Source organism: Mesoplodon mirus (assembly GCF_964341445.2).
Source record: "Mesoplodon mirus genome assembly, chromosome: 5".
In the NCBI taxonomy this organism is placed as follows: Eukaryota; Metazoa; Chordata; class Mammalia; order Artiodactyla; family Ziphiidae; genus Mesoplodon; species Mesoplodon mirus.
The window spans coordinates 16218496-16242781 of NC_138980.1; the positions used below are offsets into that span (position 1 = coordinate 16218496).

At 51.5% G+C, this 24286-nt stretch overlaps 1 protein-coding gene and 1 pseudogene across 2 annotated transcripts in view; one reads left to right on the top strand and one right to left on the bottom strand.

Moving 5' to 3' along the window:
* ERGIC1 (endoplasmic reticulum-golgi intermediate compartment 1) overlaps positions 1-24286 on the top strand; it is a 107428-nt gene that overhangs the window by 11711 nt on the left and 71431 nt on the right. The gene's annotated exons all lie outside the window — the stretch shown is intronic.
* On the bottom strand, positions 514-13918 carry LOC309804394 (serine-threonine kinase receptor-associated protein-like; annotated as a pseudogene). The gene is made up of 3 exons: positions 13894-13918; positions 13099-13188; positions 514-2097 (listed from the first exon to the last, which is right to left on the bottom strand). The product of its transcript is annotated as a serine-threonine kinase receptor-associated protein-like (transcript).

Below are 24286 nucleotides of genomic sequence, written 5' to 3' on the forward strand. Positions count from 1 at the left end.
TTGTTCTTCATGACCTTGGCAGTCTTGAAGAACACTGTCCAAATGGCCTGTAGAACGTCCTGCACTCTGGGTTTGTCTGATGTTTTCTCGCGATTAGACTGGGTCGTTCGTGGGTGGAGTGCCCTTCTCAGCACATCCTGTCAGGGGCACCTGGCATCCACATGATGTCACTGGCGGCACTCTCCTTCAGCTGGATCAGGCAGCATTTGCCAGGCTGCCCCTGCCGTATCACTCCTTATTGATCAGCGGTCCTTCTCCTGCCCATCTTCACTGTCAGCTGGCCCTCCTGTAGGGAAGCGGACCACCAGTGTCTAGAATCCCTCGTGCAGTTTCACGTGTTCACCGTTAGCAGTGACTCTTTCTGCTCCGCTGGTGCAGGCCGCACCGCACTGGGCACCCGTATCACTTCTGAGGGGCTGGCAGGTATCGGGATGTGGAGTGGTCTGGCCCCCTCCGCCACAATCTCTCCATTACGCCCCATGCCCTCTTAAAGAAGAGCCAATAGAGAGGGCTGTAGGAGCCATAAGAGTAGCCTTGAAAGAACTAGGAGTACTTCATCCAGCCCAGGGAAGCTTTATTTTTAGGCATTTTATTTAGACAACTAAAAACAATTAGATGTTCAGAAACAGTATACAATAAAAGAGAGATCAAACCAGTTACTTTATCATGTATTCCCCCTCTTCTTTATAACTAAAGCAAAAAAAAAATGGCTTTCTGCTTTAAGGGAAAAGTCAGAAAAATAGGTCAATATACTCTCCCTCTCATAATAACATAAACAGCTACAAGAAATCTAACTGTAATAAGAGAAATTGGGTGTTGGTTTGCACATATTCATTAAAAAGACAACAGACCATCGTACTACAAGAGTTGAACTGCATCTGCCTTCAGCTGATACTCTTGTGTTTTCAGTTACAGGTATCACCAAGTTGGTTAGTTCCAGCACTGGAGCTAATTCATATTCCTCATTGTTTACTGCTCGTGTTTACCTTAAGCAGAGAGTAACTCTGGAAGCTGATGCTTTTCTCTGTTTGTTTTAGTCCATAAGTTGTGTACATCTGCCTGATGCTCAGGCCTTAACTTCAGGAGTTGTACTACAGATGGAATCAGAATTCTCTGAAGCAGTTTCTTCTAGCTCCTCTTCTGCTGTCTCTGGAAAACTGATCTTCGGCTTTGCCAGCTCACCACTGTCTTCTTCAGGAAGCACACATTTCCAAAGGCCGTATGTTTTTCCTACCACAGTCTGCCATAGTCTCAGTGTTCCATCTTCAGAACTCTACTAGCATAGAGTTCTCCATCAGGACTAAACCTCACACAGTGAATGGGACCAAAGTGTCCTTTGTAGGATTCTAATTCTTCTCCACTATTATAATCATACTTATAAAGTTTAAAATCTTCACCCCCTGCAACAAGAAATTCTTTCTCAGGATGAAGAGATGCAGAATTGATGGTTGCAGGAGCTTCAAAAGATTTAATTGGGTCCAAACTTACTGCAATAGATCGTCCATAAGTTATTACCAAGATCTCTCCCTCAGGAATATATTCCATACTGCAAACAGACATATTAAAATGTAGAGATTTCACTTCTGTCACAGTAGCATGATCCCAAAGGCGAACAGTGTTATCATCAGCTGAAAGGATCTGTTTATTGTCGCTGCACCATAGAGCCTTTTTAATACCAGAGGTATGACCACTGATTTCCTTAGGTTCTGCCTCAGGTTTGTTCAAGTCATGTATGCATAACAGTTTATCCTGTCCCCCGGTGAACAAGTAATTACTATCCTGCGTAAGATCCCATCTTGACACTGTGTTTATGAGCCAGGGTCCTCCATTCATCTCCTGAGACAACATCCCACACTTTGGCTGTGAAATCGGCAGCTGCTGTAGCTGCTTTGGTGGCGTCCTTATTTAATGTTACATCCCAAACAGCACCCTCATGACCCAAAAATATTCCAGTCCAGTCTCCTGTATCTCCTTGGCGTAGCATAGGTTTACCATCTTTGCAAGCACCGATTAGGCAAAAGCCATAAGGCGTGATGCCACTGAAGGCCAAATCCACCACAGGCTGTGTGTGACGTGTGGCCCGTGCAGGTGAGCGGCCTCATTGCCACGGCGGCTGCGAGCCTTGCGATCCGGGCGGGGGTAGGGGAAGGGGAGCCGAGGGTGGTCTTGTCTTTTCTCTTCTCTTGGCACCTCGAGGTGCCCCCCCCCCACCCCGCGAAAAGGCCAGTCCGGTGGCCCCGAGGCCAGAAAGGGGTTAGGGATGGGTCAGGGAGTCTGCAACAGACAACCGATCCACTGCTGTCAAGGGAGGAAAAGGGGGGGAGGGAGGAGAGTAGGGGAGGGGGAGAACCAGAGAACTGGCGGCCGTGATCCGCACCATCCAGGGAAGCGTGTTAAAGACTCATCCCACGGTCTTTTAGCCCCCTTACTAGACAGGGTGGTAGGCCTGGCCCCGGCTAATTCCTGTGGATTCAGGAGGTGGCTGTTGGCTCGGATGAGACGCATCTCTCCACTCGTCTCTGCAGGCTGAGATCGCACCCACCCTCCTGGGCCAGCCTTAAGCCTTATCCACCTCCTCTGTGAGCCCTCCCTGTTCTTGGGGAGTGGTGATGCGCCGAGATTTCCCGAAGCCCTCCCTGACTGCGCTCTCCAGTCTCCATCCGGCTCTGTGCCATGTGGCTCCCTTGTTCCCTTCCCGCCTGGCTTGCCAGCCTCCAGGCCATGGCAGTGTCACTTGTGCCGTCTCCTGCAGGACCCAACCCAGGGACTGGCATATAGTCAGGGCACAGCAGTTCCCGGGTGATGTGCTCAGCAGAGGCTGCGTCGCACTGTGGCAAAGTAACGGCTTTGTGCATCTCCAACAGTCCTGGGTTCAAGTCTCGGCTTCACCACTTCCCAAATATGTGACTTTGGGCAAGATGCCCTCTGGGTCTCAGTCGCCTCACTGAAAGATAATAAGCCCACTACTCAATAGTGCCTGGTTCCCAGCGCTGTCATGAGGACTAATTGAGCTCATCTCTGTAAAGCCCTTCAGTTTATGCCTGGCACCTGTTAGGTGCTCAGTTATTATTCTTTACAGAGGAAAGCACCAGGATGTCAGGCTGGTATATAGAAACTGGACTAGAGATGGCCCCTTTGTATTAGCCTAAGCCAGCTAATTCCTATAAACAACCTGAAAATCTCAGTGATTTAATGCAACGGAAGTTCATTCCCAAGGTGGTGGGGATGCTATGCCCCTCGCAGGTACCCTGCCCTCCGTCTTGTGGTTCTTCCTCAAGAGGATGTTGGATTCTTTCTGAGACCCGGCAGTGCGGGGAGAGAAAGGGAGGCCGTGGAGAGTCTGGATGTGGCGCTATCACTTCTGCCTTGACCCGGGGGACTGGCCTCACCCAACTCCAGGGTGGGTCAGGAGATCTGATTGGGCCGTGGACCCAGGAGGAAGAAGAAAGGACGGGCCTTGATACATGTGTCACTGGCAGAGGTGGTAACTGCGGTCAGTGTATTCAATCTCCCACCATTCTGGTACCATCTCCCTAATTTGGTAGCGTGTTCTTAAACAACATGTGTTATTTACTCAATAACTTTTATGGAAACTACTCAGTTTTTGAATTTAACATGTTTATTTATAAAAGGTAACCTTATAACATCTTTGAAAACGGAAAAGCAGTATCACCTGCCACAAATAGATACAAATAATTGCAAGCCTGTTCCGTCCTAGCTAGCTGGTGCGTGCTACAGTAGCTGGGTCTGTTAAAAAAGGGATGTTAGCAAGTGCTAGAGAAATGAGAGGATGACAGCTGGATAGCACCACCTCGAGACGTTCTCTTTGAGGTTCTCAGAACACTCACATGAGAGCTGAACAGGGAATGGCCTCCTCACTGTGAAGTCTGATGCCATTTAACCACCAGGTCCCCACATGGCCTGAAATCACCCAGGTGCCACACTTTGGGAAATGCTGGCTTAGGGGACAATCAGCACACAGTTTGTGCACAGGCAAGTCCAAAACTTGGTGCAGAGAGAGGTAGGTGAAATCGCCTGTCACCTCGTAGCACTCAGGACTTTATAGTTTCCACCTTGATCTATGAGGGGAATTAATGGTGTCACTTAACCAGTGGGAAACTGAGGTCCATAGTAGGGCATGACCCCTGGCTCCCCTGCAGGACTCATGGCCTTTGCACTGTCCCTGGCTGCCATCTTTGGTCGGGGAGGGCTTACCGCCGTAGGTGAGACCACGTGGGCAGGGGTCATGTGTATTCATGCTGCTCTCTCATCTCTCTGCCCCTCTCACCCATCACCTGCCCGGTACACGTGACTGTGCTGGCACAGGAATGCCTGTCTCCCAGGCCTGCTTCAAGGAGCCAGGAAATCAGAAGATGACCCTGAGCATACTTGGGTACTTGTCACCCACTCACTGGCCCAGTGGGTGACACAAGATTTGTGTGGGGACTGCATCAGTGGATGCTCTCCCTGGGGAACTACTTACCTGCCTGCTGTTAAGGGGAGGGCTCCCCGTATGTCCTGGCCCGTCTTTCTGAAGTTGTTTTGCAGTCCTGACTCCGGTGAACTCCACGAGTGGTTTGTTCACAGAGTAGGGGAGTCCGGCTTCCTCTCCTGCTCCTAAATCCCTTCCCACAATGTCCCGCTCATTCCAAGTTATGCCAGTGCCAAGCCCCACTCATTGAATACAGGCAGCGTGCCCCGGATCTCCCAGCAACATGGCCAAAGGTATTGTTACTCCCATTTGTGGGGATGAAGAGATCAAGGCCCAGGGAAGCAGGGTTCATTCATTCATCCATTCATGCACTCACTCAAAGGTTAATTGGGGAGGATTCCAGGGACAACAAGACTGGCATTGTCTTTACTGTCGTAGCATTTCCAGGATAGTGGGGAAGGTGGGCAGAATGCCAGTGAACAAATAATTGCACAGATGGTTATTGTCCACAGTGGTGAGTGCTGAGGAGGAAGGAAAGGGAGACAGGTGATAACGAGTTTGCGGAGAAGTAGCTCGCTGGATTAGCTTGGCCAACTAGTGCCCTTCCTCCAAAAAGATCTTTCCAGACAGCATCCTTTATCTAATTTGGGTCACCCCCCCGTCCCTTCCCAGTGTGTATCTTTTTATTGCACCTGGACATGTCCTTGAGATCACTTAGCACAATTGCAGTGATCTGTGTGTGCCATTTGTCACCTGACATCTGTCTGTCTCGATGGAGTCTAAGCTCTTGAGAGCAGGGACCAAATCTCTGCTCATCACTGGATCCTGGTACTGAGCCCAGGGTCTGCACACAGCGGGTGCTCAGAAAATATTTATTAAATGAAGGAAGGAGAGAATCAGATCTAAATCAGATCTAAATCTGTGGAATGTGGGGCCCATGCTCCACCAACCTCACAGCTCAGAACTCAGACAAGATGAGACCCCGGAGACCTGGCAGAGTGGTCCAGATCTGCTGGGATTGGATGCTTTGTTGCCATATCTCTTTGTGTTTGGAAAAATGTTTCTAGTTTTCTTCTAAGAGTATAAGTGCATCAGAAAAGATTTATTTCTCTAACAGTGGGAATGGGAAATGTTCCCTACCGAATGTGTCCTGAGGAATCGGGAAATCTGACATTACTCAGGCCCTGCCCAAAGTGGGAATTGGTGGCCAGCTGCCTGTCCTGATGGGAGGCTACCAGGCTCCCCTCACCCCTGCTAGCTCCGCTTGCTTGAAATGGCACTTTAGCCCCCAGAATCTGAGGTGGGGAAGCTGGGAGGGAGCAGACACCTGATATTCCACACTCACCCCAGCCAGGGGCCTAGGCCTAATTGTTCCCATTTTGAGAAAACAGAGGCTCAGAGAGGTTGAGGGCTTGGCCCAGAGTCACACAGCCATCAAAGTAACAGCCAGCCCCTAAAGTCAAGACTGTCCAACCCCCAGAAAATGATACTTTCTGTTAGATCACCTGACTGTGGAGAGTCAAGGCGCCCAGTTTTCAGTTTCAGTCGAGTAATCCTGTTCTCTCTAGAGCTGGCAGGTTTCCCTAATCACCTGGGTCCTGTCCTGCCCCCCACCCTCAAGTCCGGTCCAGATGGGCCTTGGAGTCTGCGTCTTTCAAAGTGTCCTCAGTGATTCTTAGGATCAGGTAAGCTGGGAAACCCTGAAGAGGGGTTCCCCATTATGACTTAAGTGTAACTCTGGGATTGGGTACCACAAATCTTAATTAACTTAATAATGATTATCATGAAAGTGTCACATGGGGCTTAAGAGTTTATCTTGGAAGATGAGTGTGATCTGGGCATGATCGTTTTCTCTGCAGATGAGAACACTGAAGTTCAGAGGGGCCACAGGAGCGCAGCTTTTCTGCACTTGGATCTCATACTTTTTCTAGTTTACCACAGAAGTGTTTGCGTCCTGGTGAGTGTTAGGTCCTCAGATTGTTCCTGGTGACATGGCTGTGGGTTTTGAGCCCTCTGTTCTTGGTGCAGAGAACTAGCCCTGACCCATCCTCTGCAGTCAGATGTTTCTGGAAGGAGGGAAGTGAGAAGCCACAGATGCTGGACAGTTGGAGAGGGTGGTGATAGAAGCAAACACTGAGCATCTCCTGGTCATCAGGCACAGTGCTACGCACTGTAAATCTACCATTTTATTCAGTTCTCACAACAAACCCAGGAAGTGAGGGCTTTTACTTACCCCATTTTACAGATGAGAAGGCTGGTATGTGTTCAGGTTCCGGGCTGATTAGACTCTGTCAACACGGGAGGTGGGAGGGCATGGAGATGGGTGGAGCCAGCCCTTGCCTTCTGGAGCCGGGAGCCCCGCCCAGATTCACCCTGAAGGCCAGGTGGCTGGGCCGGTTCCACTCTCCGTCCTGCCCAATTTTCCCCGACTTGGCTTTGGTTGGCCGAGCTTCGAAACTGGGGCACTCTCAAAGCCAGGTGGTTTGTCAGAGCTGAGTTAACCCTGAGTCAAAGGAGGAATGAGAGGGTTCACTCACCCGCCTCCTCCCTGCCCCATCCCCACCCGTCCCTCCCTGGGTCAGGCCCCTCACAGTGGGGCCACACAGACATGTCACCCGACTTGGACCTCTGCCTGCCTTACACTCACTGGAACATGAAGAGTCAGCTGCCCGGGACTTAGCTTGTTCTAGAGCCATTGTTGTGAGGTCCCAGGCAGACCTGGGATAGCTGGGCTTTGAAGCCTGGCACATCTGGGTCCCAATCCTGGTGCTTCTGCCCCCCTCCCTGTGTGTCCTTGGGCAGCTCACTTCACCTCTCTGAGCCTACCTCCTGGAGACATGAACCCTGACCTCACAGGATTACTGCTCGGAGTTGAGAGCACCTCCCGCAGCTACTGGCTCATCGTAGGTCCTAATTCAGTGACATGACGCCTCTACTTCCTTCCCCCATTTATGAAACTTCCTGTCATACTTGATCTAAAACAGAGATGATAAACTGGCAGCATTGGGGGTCAAATTCTGCCCCGTCACAGATGTGATTATTTGGTCCTCACATTAAAACAAAAAAATTAAAGTTAAATGCCAACGTTTCAAATTAGGAGGTTTCACATAAAAATCTGGATTTCCAGTGCCTCTAGAAGAATGGGGCTCCCAGGCTTCACTGGCCAAAAGGAAGCTGCCAGAGAGTCAGAATCAGGTGTATTGTTGTCGTTGAGGGGAGGGGGCAGTACTGTATTTCTCATGCCTCCACTTTGAGCCTAATGATTAAAGATTCTCTTAAGGCCACCCCACAAGGAAGGAATAGTGACTCAGAATGACTTTTAATCTTTCAGAACACTGGCGCAGTCTGCCCAGGTGCCATGTGTCAGTGGGTTAGCTGGCAGGACCTGCTTCCTGCAGACCAGTGTCATCTAACCCAGTCCACCTCCTACAGGCCTCATGCCAACAGTGGACACCAGGGAGCCAGTCAGGGAGGTCTCCCTTTGGAAAGAGCCAGTGGCCTTCGGGAGACAGTGGAGACCAGGGTTGAGAGCTTGATCTCTGAGTCCCCCACCAGGCTATCAGTGCCTTGCTCTGCCTTCGTCACGGTTGGGTCCCCAGGGCCTAGGACAGTGACGGGCACACTGAGAAACGTGTTGAACAGTGAATGAGCAGCCTCCCTGGAGTTGGACCGCAGCCCTGCTACTTGCAGGGTTGACCAGCTAGCACTTTCCCCACATCATCAGCGGGGATGGTGACGGTACCTTCCTCCTGGGGGACAGTAGAACTTCAAAGAGAGAACTCGGCCAAATTGCTCAGCACGGCCCCCACCGTGGTAAGTGACCAGTACGTGTGGCTCTGACGGTTATTTAGTGGGCACAGGTGTTTCTGTGCTTGAACCTGGTGGCCTGTAGGCCACCACTTGGGCCTCTGACCCTGCGGGTGGTGGTGTTACAGCCGCTTGAGCGTGCTGGTGGTAACAGCCCGGAGGAGAGAGGGCACGTGGACTTGACCAAGGGTGAGGACCCCTGGGGAGAGCCACCTGTTTGTCAGCTGGTGTCACTCCCTAGTGTGGAGACGTGGGATGTGGACGCGATGTCCACCCTCCCACAGGCTGAACTGGTTGGCCATGTACTGTTGTTGCCTGAAAGATATTGCACAGAAGACACGATGGGTAGGAATGTGCCCTGGGCCCAGCAGGCTCCATGACGTGTGAGCCACTCCTGAGTCTGCCACTGCCCCAGGTGGAAGCAGCTAGAAGAGTCACAGCTACAGCCGCCACGGCAGTGCATGCTGGCCTTTAGAGTCCCTTTCTAGCCCCAAGGGCTCCGGAAGTGGAAGGGCTGGTCAGGCTACCCAAAGTAGAGCGTCTTCCTCAGTGGGACCTTCTGCTTGATACCTCTTGGCTGTTTTTAGCACACTTACCCAGCATTTCCCTCCCTTGATCACCCACAGCAGCTCTTTGGGGGAGGAGTCACCCCTTTCACAGGTGGGAAAATTGAGGCCCAGGGAGTCACAGTCTGCCCAGCTGGCTGGGGGCAATTTGCTTGTTCAAGTGATTCCCACGGCCCCACTGAGAGATCGTGATATGGGGAATCAGGGCCCCGGCCTCTGTATTTTTTTTTAATAAGTTTATTTATTTAATTTATTTATTTTTGGCTGCTTTGGGTCTTTGTTGATGTGCGCAGCTTTCTCTAGCTGCGGCGAGCGGGGGCTACTCTCTGGTGCGGTGCGCGGGCATCTCATTGCGTGGCTTCCGTTGTTGCGGAGCATGGGCTCTAGGCACGTAGGCTTTGGTAGTTGTGGCATGCGGGCTCAGTAGTTGTGGCTCGCGGGCTCAGTAGTTGCGGCTTGCAGGCTCTTCAGTAGTTGTGGTGCACGGGCTTAGTTGCTCCGCGGCATGTGGGATCTTCCCGGGCCAGGACTCGAACCCCTGTCCCCGGCATTGGCAGGCGGATTCTTAACCACTGTGCCACCAGGGAAACCCCGGCCTCTGTACTTTTAAGCAACCTCTCCGGGGAGTTGTAATGATCAGGAGAGGGGGGAACCCAAGTAGAGACTCCAGTTTTGTGCTCTGGCCCTGCTGTTTGCTCAGTCAGCCAAATCATCTACTTCTGCGGGCTTCCCTTCCTCAGCTGTGAGATGGGGAGAGTAAGTGGTACCCACCTCAGAGGGTGGTTGTGACAATGCCATAGGCAGTAGGTTGGTTGGTCAGTGTAACGTTCTTAGGATTTGGGGAGTATTGATTTGTTGCTATTGTTCCACATGGGATTTGTTACAAAAGCAATTTAAGAAACAAAACAGATACCTGTGAGTAATTTGCAGCAGTGTCTTCTCACCTCCTTTGAGGTGGGAGTCTTAGGATGCTGGGATCGGGGTCGCTCTGCCCCCATTTTAGAGGTGAAATGACTGAGGGGGCAGGCTGGACTTTGGAACTCCCACAGGGGCGGGGCAGGTGTGGAGGTGGCTGCCTCGGGTGGGGGCAGCAGCGGGGTGGGGTGTTAGAGGTCACCGCACCCCACCACCACCACCCCCGCGTGGCCTTTCTCAGAACACCAGGAAACACTTCCGGGTAGGGATGGTCATGCTGCTTTCCAGGAGGGCCGCAGGGGTGAGAGAGGAAGCACACCCACCTGCCTCCCACTCCTGGGCTTGATCCAGGCAACACGGCCTCTTCTGTTCCCCCTCACTTCTCCACTGGTGGCTTGGCTGCGCCAGAAGCTCTCCCTAAAGCGTGTCTGCTGAGATGGTCTCAGTCCATCCAGCGCCCTCCTTGCTCATTTGCTCGTTCGTTCATGTAACTGTTATCCGTTGAGCACCTACTGTGTGCCACGTGCTGTGCTGGTGCTGGTGTGTGGAGCTGAACCCCACAGACGTGGTACCCACTCTCAAGGAGCTTCCATTCCAACAGGGAAGATCAACAGTTAAACCATCAAGAGTTATCTGAGCAAGAACGTCCAGGGATCTTTGGGGATATTCTGATCTACCTTGGTGCGGGGTTCTGAGAGGACCTCCCCTAGTGCCACCTCGAGGCCTTGTGATGAGCAGAGCTGGGCAGATGCCAGGGCAAGGGGTCCAGGCCCATCCAAGGGCAGAGGCAGGAGTGAACTCTCAGCACTTGGCGAACTGGCTGGAGAATGCATCGGGGGCACCATGAAGAGTGTGCCCTTGACCCTCAGCACAGTGAGGACAAGCTTGAGTGGGGAGCTGGGCTCTGTTTGTGCCGTGGGCAGCCTGCAAATCTGCGCTGCAGAGATGGGCCTGGGTGCAGCCCAGCGGGGACCAGGCCAGCAGCCGCTGGCTCTTTTGGTGTCCATTCTTTCTGCCAAGAGGCCTCTTTGATTCACATTTTCCACACGGACTTGATGTTTTAGAAATGTTGACCTTCAGCTAATCAAATGTCACTTATTAACTTGCAAGTCATATCCTTTTCGATTTACAAAAAGGACAGTGGGCCGGTGACTTAGTTCATGGCCTGTTGGCAGGAGGGAACTTGACAGCACTTGAGGCCAGAGAAAAGACAGGTGCCTTATCAGTGACCCCCCTCCCCCATCCCCTGTCCCCGTGTCCCCAGGGGGTGGGCAGCATGTCTTCTCAGTGAGAAGCTGAGCTGAGAGTGAGGCTGGGTTAGCAGCCAGGCTGGAGAAGCTGTGGCAAGGCTGGAATGCCAAGTCCAGGCGGGTGGACTTGAGCCTCCCTCTCAAGAAGCAAAGAATCGTCTTAGAAAGGTGAGGTCAGTTCATACAGGCCGGCGAAGAGTCAATGCCACGTAGGCAATGGCACCTGAGTAGAAAAGAAGGCAAAAGGCAGGATGTGCACAAACAGGGAGTGGCGGGGAGGGGGGGCGGCTTCCTGGAGGAGGGACACTCGAGAGGAGTCGTGCTGGAATCAGGGGAAGGGATGGCATTCTACCCGAGGGGTTCTGCAGCCTGATGAGATTGGGAGGAAGGGATAGCCGTGTAGGAAAGGGCAGGGGATACAACGGACAGGTGAGGTAGGCCTGGTTTGTAGACCACCCAGAGGAGCCTGGCCTGGGGTCTGCATGTGCTGCATCAGGCAGTGGGGAGCCATAGCAGGTTCTTGAGCAGGGACGGTGCTTAGGAAGGAGAAGGGAATCAAGTGAATGTAAAAACTCCCTGGGGCATGGACAAAGGGGAACTAAAAGCCCATTGGCTTGGGTCAGTATGTTTCCCAAGACAGTGGGGGAGTATTCTCCCTGATGGGGTGACTGGTCCTTATTCACACCCTCAAGGAGACTGAAGACAAGACTGTCAGACCGTGGATGCCAACCTGAGGCTGAATCCATGCATATGAAATGCCTAAAGCACATTGTAGACAGATGGGCTGCCGTGGGAATTGTAGCCAAGGGTTGGGGCCCCTGAAAACCCCACAGCAGGAATTTCACAGGTGGGGAATTTAAAAGCATTTTGGAACATGACATTGGGCTCCCAAGGCCACTAGTGGACCTGAGGAACATGTTGATGTATGTTGAAGTTCACTAGAATAATACACTAAAGAGAATATCTGCAATGTGTTAAGCATCTTAGATTAGGAATAACAGGAACTTCTTTCGGCTTCAGTTTCCTCATCTGTAAAATGGTCCTAATGATAGTGCCTGCTTGCTAGGGCTGTTCTGAGGATTAAATGGACTGATGCAGATGAGACGCTTGGTATTGGACTTGGCTGGGCTAAGTTCTCAGCTGATGGCCTGGACAGTCCCGTTCATTCCTTCTTACCATCCTTACCTGCTAAAAGCGTAAACATCTCTGCTCCAGCAGTTTCAGGAAGATGCTTATAAATTTGTTTCACTTTCTTGCAGGGATGCCTGGCATAAGGGACTTTCCCCCTCGAGTCTAGAACTAGACTAGAGTCTAGACAATGGTGTGTGGCAATGAGCAGTCACAGCCCTAACCCCACCCCCTCCCAGCTGTGGGATCCCAGGCAGGTCCTTCATCCCCTTGGGTCTCAGTTTTGTCATCTGCAACAATGGGCTAGTACCCCCCCCCAACCCCCGCCCAGGCACTGTGTGAGGCAAGATGAAATAGTGTCTGTGAATTGTCAGCAAGTACTCCATCATGGCCACCTGGTCACCAACCCCCAGGACCCCAGGCAGCCCTCACGGATGACTCAGTTCCCTCCCCATGTTCTTGTCTTCCACCTTCCTCTGTAGCTCCTAGAGTGGGAGCAGTAGAATCTGGGTCTCTCCACCTGCTCTTTGCTTTACTTCCCTTTTCACTTTTCATTCCCTGGGCTGTTTGTTCAATCATTCATTCGTTCGTCCATTCACTCACTCATTACGTACAAATATTTATGCTGCTCGTGCTAGGCACCTGGGGGGCCAGTGGTGAACGAGAGGCATATAGCGCCTCCTGTCGCGGAGTCTTCATCTTCAGCGATTAAATCAAACATCCAATTAAATTTGTACTTACCCGTTGATATGAGGTCTGTGAAGGAAAAACACAGGGGATTCTTCTAGAGGTCAAGGGAAACCTCACGGCAGTGATGTTTCAGTGGCTGTCTGAAAGGTACTTGGGGTTCATTAGGGAGGGAGGCCCAGGTGGAGGGAACAGCATGGGCAAAGGCCCTGAGGTAGGGAGGTAGCATTGTCCATGTGGAAGTGGCTGCAGGACAGAGCCGGGGAGAGCCCAGGCTGGAGGACTCAGCTGGGCCAGGCCGTGAGGGACTCACAGGGCACGATTAGGAAGATGACCTTTATCCCAAGAAGCCTTTGGCCCTTGAAGCGTTTTAAGCAGATCTTCATGAAGAGTTCACTCTGGACTGAAGGGGAAGCGCAGAGCAGTTAAGAACCTCCTTCAGCGTGCAGGTGAGGGTGATGATGCACTACTGCACACCCCAGGTCCTTTACTCACACACTAGAGGAGCGACTCATGACTTGCACTTAGCAAGACGAGAATTCTTGTGTTCGTACAGAAGAAAGTCACAGATGGCGGCATCGGCATCGAATGTCCTGGAAGCTTGGGGTGGGGCCCAGGAGCCTTTGCCGAATCACTGCCTATCATGTGATCATGATGATGGTAATGCAGGCTGCTCAGAGGAACCCAGGAAAAACCTACTGTGTACCCAGCAGGTCCAAGTTCATACTCTCCGCTGACCTTCCCAGTGCCCTACGGACAAGGGTGGGAGTGTCCTGTTGTCCAGAGAAAGAAAACAGGGTTGGGTGTTGGTGAGGGATCTGCCCAAGATCCTGAGGCTCCTGCCTGCCAGGTGTTTGGGGCTAGAGTCCCCACTTGCCTGTCCTGTAGGTAACAGCAGGGAGAGCACGTCCATCTTTCTGAAGCACTTTGGATGGGTAATACCAGGTCAGGAGGTTCTGTGGCCAGAGAGAGCCTGGGGCCAGGAGAAGCCTCTCTTGAGGCTGTGACTTTTGAGGCTTACATTGCCTTCTGCCACCTACCTAGCCCAGGCACCCCTTCATAGCTTGCCAGGATCCCCCAGACCTGGGTGGGCAGTGGGTGGCCTTACCTGGGATGGCTCTGCTGCCCGGCATGCCCCTTCCTGTGTCCCCCCACCCCCAGTTTATCCTTGGAGGCTTTGGGTCGAGGCAGGGCTGTTCCCTGTAAATACCAGTCCCCTTACATGAGCATTTTTCCTCTATGATTTTTCCTGTTTTGATGAAACACTGCTCTTGGCTGTACAGGTTCCCAAGAGGGAACCAAGGCCCTGGCTTGGCTAGCCAGTCATTCAGGAACTTTGCTTCCAGGCCCAGCCCCACACCCAGCCCGCATTCCGCCAGGGCCATAACCTTAACCTCCATGCACTGTGTGAATGGGGCCCGTCCCTCCCCCGCTCCCGGTTCCCATGGTTCCCATGGCCACCTCCTTATCGCTATTCCCAGCTGACTGAAAAGGGCTGCATTCCAGCCTGAAGTTAGCCTCGCCCTCTCTCCCCCTTTCTGTTTTCTTCCAGACTGAGGGGTGTAAGAGTTTACTACGGTTAATGGTCCTGCTACCAGTGTCTGAGCCCACTGCATCCATCAGGCTGCCTGTAGGGAAAGGATGGGGTGGTACCTTAGCCCCTTCATTCATTCGTGCATTCAGCAGATGCACTGAGCGCCTCCTATGTGCCAGGCATTGTTTTAGGCACTGGGCGTAAAAGGCGTGGAAGTTAACAAGTGTCACGGAGGTGAGGCGCAGCTGCTGTCTTTGGCTGAGCTTTGCAGGTTGGAACAGAGGCCCAGGGCGCTGATGCAGGTTTCCAGGGGCTGCTGGTCACCTCTCTGCCCATTTCTGTGGGGAATCACGTTAAAAGCCCCTCGGGTGGGGCCCCTGTGAGTCCAGTGTAGCCCTCACACCTCCTCCAGTTGAGTGCGGGCGAGATTCCAGCCCTCGCCCTCCGCCTCTGTCAGGTGTCCTTGAGCAGGACAGGCAGCCCGACCAGCTGGACACGGTGGCCTCGCGAAGACCACAGCACGGCCAGTAGGTGGTGGTTCTGGGATTTGGGATCCAGGTTCCCCTCACTCCAAAGTCATTTCTTTGGGGTTCTTGACTGTTTGTTGGCCGGGTTATCTCTGTTGCTTTTTTTCCTGCGGTGTTTCTTGCCTTTCAGCGGTGCTGTGCCTACAGGCCTTGTCTTAATCCCCCGGCTCTGCCAGAGGTGCTTGTTGAAAGTATTTGTCCTGGGTAATTACAAGCTTTTAATCTTACTTTTGACGCACGTTTACCCATCCCATTCTCCTACGTGTTTGTCCATTACTTATTCATTCTTTCAACAAACAGCATTTATTCAGGACCAGGCCCCCTGCGTGCCAGGGAGGGAAGGGACAGGTGAAGCAGACTTGTCCCCATCCTCAGGGAGCTCACAGCTACGTGAGGCAGTGGGCTTGGTACTCCAATGCGGGAGGTGGGCCAACCTGCCTGGGCCTTGATGCTGATGATGGGAATAGCTAACCCTGAGGCAGCGTTCTCAGGGCACCTGCACCGCCTTCTTGCATCTATTAACTGATTTAATCCTCGTGATCACCGCTGTGAGGTGGGTATAGGCTCTGTTATTATGAATAACATAAGACATATCAGGAGCTAACTTGCCCAGGGTCACCTGGCTAGTGGCAGAGGCGGGATTTGAACCCAGGCTCCCTGGCTTCCCAGTCTGGGCCCTTAACTGCACCAAGCTGCGTGACCGTGAACTTGCTAGATAAAGCAATGGGAACAGAGCGTGCAAGTCACAGAACTACGAAAGAAACAGACTGCTCCGAGGCTCACGTGGTGGAATCGAGGCCAGCCTGAGTGGGAGCTGGTGCCGAGTGTGGGTCCCCCAGTCAGGGCAGGGGGATGGGCCGGGGCTCAGGTCCTCCCTGAGCAGGAGACCCAGAGTGATCTCGTGTGAGGAAGGAGCCAGGGCGTTGGCCGCGCCCGTGTGTCTCAGCACAAAAACATATTCCAGAGCCAGACCCTGAGTTCCACAGTGTTTGGAGCCCTGCCTGAGGGCCTGGGCCAGTGCTGTGTGGAGGAGGAAGGGCCTGGCTGGGGCAGACGGAGGCCAGGCCGGCCGTGGCCGGAGCCTGGCTCTGTCGCTGACCGCCAGGGTCACTCTGGGTGAAATGCAGTCCGCCCTCCTGGGCACTCAGCACGCTGCCGCAAATCCACTGCGGAGACTAATCCCGAGTCCTTTCCCTGGCCTGTAGGGCCCTGTGTGATCCGTCCTCCCCCCCGTGTCGCTGGCCTCACCCTGGGCCTTCTCCGCTCCCTGTGCTCCAGCCATGTGGGCATTGCTGCTCCTTGACCAAGTTGACCATGCTCCCATGTTGCCCCCACTGCTTGGATGCCCTTCCCGGGCTCTTGGCACGGCCGGCTCCTTCCCTCCCCTCAGGTCTCTGCTCAGAGGTCCTGCCCTGACCACTCAGCCTGAAGCGCCCCCATCACACGCTCTCAAATCACCCTGTGTGCTCCTCTGTAGCTCTTAGCACACTTTAGGACAGTCCCAACTCTCTTTTGGTCTGTCTCCTCCACGAGAACACAGGTTCTTCAGTTCGTAGGCCTTGCCTGTCTTGTTCACTCTCGTTTCCCCAACACTATCAATGGTGCCTGGTGCTTGTGGACACTAAACGTTTGCTAGGTAAACGTATGAGCCTCAGTTTCCTCGTCTGTAAAATGGGAAGCAGCTCGCTGATCTACTAAAGTTGGTGTAAAGATTAGAGCATGTTTAGGTTAAGGTGCCTCATACAGGCCTGGCACATAGTAGGCACTTAGGATTGGTCAATGAAGCACGTGCTGAGGCCCAGGTGTGAATTTCCAGTCTAGTATAGACTCCGTGGACGTTGCATAGGTGGGTTTTTTGACATTGCCAGAGCAGCCTGGCGCTCACCAGCTCTGAAAATCAGGGTGAAGAGTGGGGCAGGATGAGGAGAAGGAAAGAAAGAAGAAAAGAGGAAAAAATGAGAAGGAAAAACGCCTGGGATGCAGTGGATTGTTTTTTCAGTGGAAACGTAGAAAGAGATGGTTTCTTGCAAGATCAGGTTTGCCCACTGGAAAATTTGTAAATTCCTGCCAAGATCTTTTTTTTTTTTTTTTTAAGACCATTAAAAAGGAGACAGGGCACAGGTAATTCCAGTTAATAAATGTGGAAGGAATGAGAGAATTTGAAAGTCGCCATTAAAACTCCACAGTAATAATTATTTCAGTTAAAATCCACGAATTTTGGATGCCAAAATTAGTGGGCAAAAGTTTCAGCAGAAACAAGATATTTGTATAGTCTCAGAGTATCTCCCCCGAAATATTTAGTAATTACAAAGTGGGAAAATAGTAAGTGCCAGGAGAATCCTGGCAGATCGAATCTTAGCCAAGTGATCAAGGCTAACAGCACAGGTGATAAGACATATGGCATCATGTCCCCGATGTGGGGCTCTAAGGAGGGCACAGCAATGTGGGATTCTTCCCAGAGATGCACAACCTGACTTAAATCACCGGAAAACATCAGACAAGCCTGGTTTGAGAGGTATTCTATGAAGTAACTGACAAACACTCTTCAAAAATGTCACAGTCACGACAGACAGGGAAAGATGCAGGACCGTCACAGATTAGAGACTAAGGAGGACCCCGCATTGGATCCTAGACCCGAAAAAGGACATTAGTGGAAAAACTGGTGAGATCCTAATTAAGTTTGTCTTTTCCTTAATGATATTGTACCGAGGTTAATTTCCTAGTTTGGAGAATTTTTCTGTGGTTTTCTCTGGTTCTGTAAGATGTGAACATGAGGGGACACTGGCTGAAGGGTGTGTGGGGACTTTCTATGCTATCTGCGCAGCTGTTCTGTAAGACTCAGAGGACCGTGAAATAAAAGGTTTAGAAGGATGGCACTAGGTAAAGGGGGAAGATAAAGAAGTACGGCAGGAAAAATCTAATGGAGACTTCATTATGGCACCCAGACTGCGCAAATGAGTACGTGTTTGCAGAAAGGCCCGGTGATGGTGACGGGAGTTCTAAGGCACGGAGGTAGGCACCTTTCAACTGAAAAATCCCGTCTCCTTGAAGAATTTTCCGCAGCTGGTTGGCTGTCTGGCCTTGACTTTGCCCTTCCTTAAGGGGCTCCGGTTCTTCTCTCCTGAGTTCTGTCACTGCTTAATCAGCAGCGGGTATGTCCTTTAGTGACGCCCATTGATGTCAGGCTGTACGAAGGCACGGTAGGATTCACCAGCCACAGATTTGGGAAGTCCTTAGCAGCGTCTACCAAATTTATACCATTCCCGGGCCACTTTCACACTTTTGCCATATCTACCTCTACCCATACTATTGTAAACTTTCTATTTTATTTATATGGACCCACTTTAAAGATTCGAATAGGTGAGTTAAAAAGAAAAGGTAAAACCAGAAAAGGTAAAACCAGTGTCATTTGCCGTGGACCCAAAGTATCCATAAAATTCAAAGCAGTGACTTTCAAAGAAAATTCGAGCTTAGGGCTGTTGCTGGTAGAAGGTTCTGAGCCTGAAGCCTGCTCTTCGGTTTATTAAAAAGTGAGATTATTAGGTGTTAAAAGACCCTCTGGAACCAAAATGAGACTTTCTTCTAGACTCATTCAAGAGAATTGATGGAGAAGTAGAGTGGGAGGAACTCCCTCACTGGGTGATTCACGTTCATTGCTGCCCTGCCCTGGCTCCACCTAAAACCATATCACGTGGGACCACGGAAGCAGCTCCAGAGCCATCTAGCCCTCCCTGAGGGGCAGGAGACCAAGGGCCCTGGGGCCCAGCTGGCCACACCGTCAGCCTGGGCAGCCGTGAGCCCTCCGTCTGCCTGGCCCACCTCTTTCTCCTAGCCCCAGGGATTCAGATCTGACTTTGTGAGCCCAGATCTGAAGCCACTTCCTCTGGCCAGCTGTCCCTGACCTGCCCTCAACTTCAGAACATGTTGGCTTAAAAAAAACACCAAAAAAACAAAAAGAAAGCCAACATCTGACTTTCTAGGAGATACAAGAATTATTCTCATACTATGTTATTGTTCCTACTTAATTCCAAGAACCAGGCTTTATCATGTTGAGGTGGTATCTGCTGTGTCACGGAGCTGCGTGGGGTCCGATAAAACAGGGCTCTTAATCATTCTGACGTCTACTGTTTGTAAGAAATACATTTTATATTGCAACCCAGCAGACAACATGTAAAAACTCAACATAGCAATGCTTCCTTTATACAGGCAATGCAAACAGCTATTTTTTATTCTATTGTAGCATTTTTTAAAATGCTGGTTACAGCTCACTAAGTTGATTTCTCAACTCCCTAGTCATAACTTGCAGTTGGTAAAACACTGCTCTAGAGGATGACAGCATGAACCATAGTAACAGGTCCCACTTTTTTGAGTACCTAGTATGTGCCCAGCACAGTGCTGAACACCATCTTGTTTAATCCTGACTATGTTTGCTCATCAGACTACTGAGTCTCAGAGAGGGACGTCATTTAGCCCAGGCCACAGAGCGTGTAAGCGCAGAACCAGGATTGCCACCTGGTTGAGCATGTCCTTTGGGCTTGGGAACACTTCCCCTGTGTATCTGCCTTTGTACCTTGATGAAGATTGTCCCCAGAGGAGGTATGGATAAATGCATAAATGACAGAATCTAACATCAAATTGGTATAGAAAGATACTTAAAAACCATCTCTTTAATTTTACTCTAAGCCAGTGCAAGGGGTTCCCAAACCTGGCCAATGATTTGATGTTCTTTCTTCTTAAATTTTAAATTAATTTTAAAATTGAGGTATAGCTCACCATAAAATGTACAGCTCAATGGCTTTTTACATACATACACCCACGCCATCACCCCCAGATTAAGACAGAGAACATTCCCAGCCCCTGGGAAGACTCCCTTGTGCCCCATCCTGGTCAGTACCCCAACCAAGAGGGAACCCTTCTCCTGGCTTTCCTCACCGTTGATTAGTTTTGTCCATCCTTCAAGGTCACATAGACAGGATCCTACTGTATGTGTGTGTTGGCTTTCTTTCAGTGTAACATCTATGGGGTTCACCCATGTCGTGTGAGTCAGTAATTCATTCATTCTTGTTTTGTAGCATCTGACTTCTTTTTGGTACTTTAAAGCTTTTTAAAAAATGTTCATACACATATTTTAGGCATATCAGATAGCATAGAGACTAATCCATACCTTCCCCCCATTTTAAGAAACACACCTTAAGCCCCCATATTCCTCTTCCCCTGCTTTCACATTTGCATCTTTGATGCATCCCCACCTCCATCACAGAATAACTACTCTCCCCAAAATGGTGTTGCTCCTTCATGCACATATTGGTAAGTCTTTACTACCTGTGTATGAAAATTCTTAGTGGGTCTTTCTGGATGCTGGGTGTGTGTGCGCATCTGTGCACATGCCTTTTTTTTGCATTGCTGAGCCCAGATAAAAAATATTTTTAAAATGTTCCCAAGTCTTTCTGGAAGTCAGAATCTCAGCTCGGTGCTCTTGAGGTCAAGAGAGTTGGAGCAGAATCCAGAAGGAAAGGCCCGTCGGGGCGAGGCAGGAAGAGAGCAGAGAGCGGACAGAGATCCCAGGGGCAGGAGGCGGCGCGGGGTGGGTACTCCTCCCCATGTGCGGCACCTGTAACCCTGGGTCTCCGGATCCCCTACCTTCTGTCTCATCCTGGACCCATGGGGACCTCAGTGTGCCCCTCTTTCTGACTTGATTTCCTGGACCCACTGGGGCCACCTCTGCCGCAGCAGCCCTTGGCGGGATTTGAGGGGGGAACATGAGGTTCTCCTTTGGGAAGAAGAAAATGCCTGTGGTCCTCTCTGCCTCACACCCTGCAGCCTGGTAGTAGCGGGTAAAGCGGTGAGCACTCACTCGTGGGGCCAGGCACTGCGCTAAATAACTACTTTCCCCGTACTAACACACGGACCCCCTCAAAGCTACCCAAGGAGGGAGCACTGTTTGACAGGCTGGGAAACTGAGGCACAGGGAGATGGAGTAAATTCCCAGGGCCACAGCTAGCGAGTGATGAATGTGACCTCACACCCAGAAAGGCCGGCTCCAGACCCTCTGTGACCATACACCCTCCAGCCTCAATTCCAATAGAGCAGGGAGGCCCACGGCCTTCCCTTTCTGGCACGCATCTCCTTCTATAACGACACGTTTGTAACAGAGCTTTGTTTGACTCTGGCTCCAGGCAGGCAGGGACTGCCTTTGTTTGGTTCGCATTGTATCTCAATGGCCTAGCTCAGCATCTGGAACAGAGCGGATGCTAGTGATATTTGCGGAATGGATGCTGAGTGAAGGGATGAATGGGCTAAGCAGAGCCGGGAAACCATTCATGAGGAGTTTTCTGCAAACGCTGGGCTTGCCTCCGGGCTGTGGGGAATCTGAAAGCCGAGGGTCTGAGTCCCAGCTCCAGTGCTCCCAGGCAGTGCCACCTTTATCTTCCTCATCCGGAACGTGGGGATTGTGACAGTTCCTCCCTCCCAGGGTTGCTGACACTGCATGGTCAGGTGTGCCGCATCACAGACCATTCTGGGTACGGGGTGGGGGGGGTGCAATGTGCTTCCAGGTGGGTGGGCCCTCTGTAGACAAGAGGCCAAGGTCATTTCATGGGAGAGCGCAGGAGTCCTGGTTCAGGCCCAGCAGTTGCATGGAACCTGCTGGTGGGCACATGTGAGCTATTTGATGGCTGCTGCCCCATAACTTTCCACCGTGTCCTTAGTTCTGCCCCTCGGAAGCCGCAGGAACAATGCTGACTGGCCTTGGCCACTGCCTCTGAATTTCAGCTCTCTGCTGTCATTTGACACCAAGAAGACTGCCAGCCAGCTAGGCTGCAGAGGTGTTACTGCCCCCATTCCTTGCTGACGTCCGCTGGGTCCTGGCTGGGCAGGACAGCACTAGCCTCTCTCCATACTCACTCTGCTTTGAAGACGTTCCTCCTGGCCCTGGTACTAACCAGCAGGCTTTCATCTCCATTTTCTAATACACCCACTGTTCACCTTCTCTGCCTCATGCACTCAATGGGGCTGTTCACAGGAAATGCCAAGGACCTCTCCCAAATAGCTTTGAACTAACCTTTTGTGATTGCTTTTTGGGTGCTAAGGGCTCTTTCTGCATTCCAGTTAGTGATCCCATTTGTTTATCAAAATCCCACTAGGAGGGGGATGTAATCCACAGAGGTTCAGAGAGGTCTAGCTAGTTGCCTAGGTGGGGTCAGCATTAGAACGCCAACCTGTGTGAGCCCAGAGTCAGGGTTGTCTCCACTTCCCCCTCGTACTGCTCTGCAGAGAGAAGGCAAGAATAAGCCCACGAATGGCAGCGACAGCCACACCATCGTGGTGATAATTGGCAGTGGTGATAATTGGCAGTGATTATAATTGCAGCTGACATCTGTCGTGTGCTTGCTCCCTGCTGTGACCTGTCATCCGTGCCTTCCACGCTCTTCCACATATAACCTGCACTCCAGTGAAGTCGTCAGTACTTTTATTCCCATTTTACAGGTGAAGAACACTGGAGGTTCAGAGAAAGTTTTGTCCGAAGGCACACAGCTAATAGGCAGTAGAGCCCCTGGCTTTGCAGATCCACGCCTCAGGGATTGAAAAACCGGGTACACTGTTGTTCATCCAGACACTGGGATGTTATTCAGTACTAGAAGGAAATGAGCTACGAAGCCATGAAAGGACATAGATGGGGGATACTTAAAGGAGTATTACTGAGAGAAAGAAGCCAAGCTGAAAAGGCTACATACTATATAATTCCAACTATATGACATTCTAGAAAAGGCATAACTATAGAGACAATAAAAAGAACAGTGGTTGCCTGGGGTGGTAGGAGGTGGGGGAGGGATGAACAGGCAGAGCAAGAGGATTTTTAGGGCAGTGAAACTCCTCTGTATGATACTATAATGGTGAATGCGTGCCATTTTCCATTTGTTAAAACCCATAGGGCTTCCCTGGTGGCGCAGTGGTTGAGAGTCTGCCTGCCGATGCAGGGGACACAGGTTCGTGCCCCAGTCTGGGAAGATCCCACATGCTGCAGAGCGGCTAGGCCCGTGAGCCATGGCCACTGAGCCTGCGTGTCCGGAGCCTGTGCTCCGCAACGAGAGAGGCCACAACAGTGAGAGACCCGCGTACCGCAAAAAAAAAAAAAAAAAAAAAACAAACAAAAAAAAAACATAGAGTGTACACCACCAAGAGTGAACCCTGTTGTAAACTATGGACTTTGGGTGATAATGACGTGTCAGTGCAGGTTCATCCGTTGTAACAGATGCCCCACTCTGGTGCGGGGTGTTGATAATGGGGGAAGCTGTGTGTGTGTCGGTGGGGGGGGCATCTGCTCCATTTTGCTGCGAACCTAAAACCGCTCTAAACGATGGTCTAGTTTTTAAAAAGCAAAGAGGTACACGATGTACTTGCTGATGTTTGAGCCACTGCCAGCCCGACCCCCTTGGCCTGTGTTCTTTACCTGCCCTGGCAATGATGCGAGTGGGGGTGAGGCACGGCTCTGCAGAGTGTGAGGGCTTCCCTGGCTGGGTTACCCGTGGGACAGCAGGCATGCCAGGGGGCTCTGCCAGGGGAGGGACGGATCCTCCCAGTTGGGGAGGAGGAAGGAAGGGGTGAGGGAGGTGATAACCACAAAGACCACCAGTCTTCATTGCCTGGGACAGCGTGTGCTCAGGGAGGCTGGCCTTGCCACTGCCAGGGCATTGCAAAACTCAGCTCAGTTGAATCGATGTCCTTTGGAAAAGTACGTTTTGCTCAGGAGCCAAGTAAAACTGAAAATTTTGCAGCCAGCACACTGAAGTCGAGAGCCCTGACTCACACTGAGTGCAAGGGAGGAGGGCCAAGCTCAAGGCAGGCCTCCGCGCTCAGGTGCACGCAGGCTCCCTCTGGTGCCAGGCCCCTCAGCCAGCTCAAGGCCCTCAGTTGGGACAGTGTGCGTGCTGTGGGCAGTATCCTCAGATGGCTTTGTCAGGACTCAGACCCCCTTGCTGTTTAGAAAAGGTTCTGTCCCTACAGAGCTGTGGATAAAATGAATCACTGTTAAAGTCACATTTTCTTATTGACTTGCATTATTGGTTCAGAGATGACTTCTCTCTAAGATAAGTCTTTGGTTGATTTAGGGGCACCTGGGTGTCATAGGAAGAGCCCCAGGTGCGACTCACAGGTAGTTCTCACTTATGACATGAGGCAATTCAGTGTTGCTTCCTGAGCCTCAGTTTTTCTGCCTTTAAAATGGGTCTGGACTAAATCAGCCTTGCTGACTACCCAGGAAGAGTGTCACTGGTGCCCCCAGTCCCATGTCCTTGGCAGACGTTGCTAATCCATCCCAGCATGCACACACTGAGTCCAGTCCCAGCCTTAGCGGCTGGGCAGCCACTAGAATGGATCCCTGAGACAAACCTTCTTGACCACACAGGAGCTCCATGATCTCAAAGTTCCCTTCTAGTTTTACA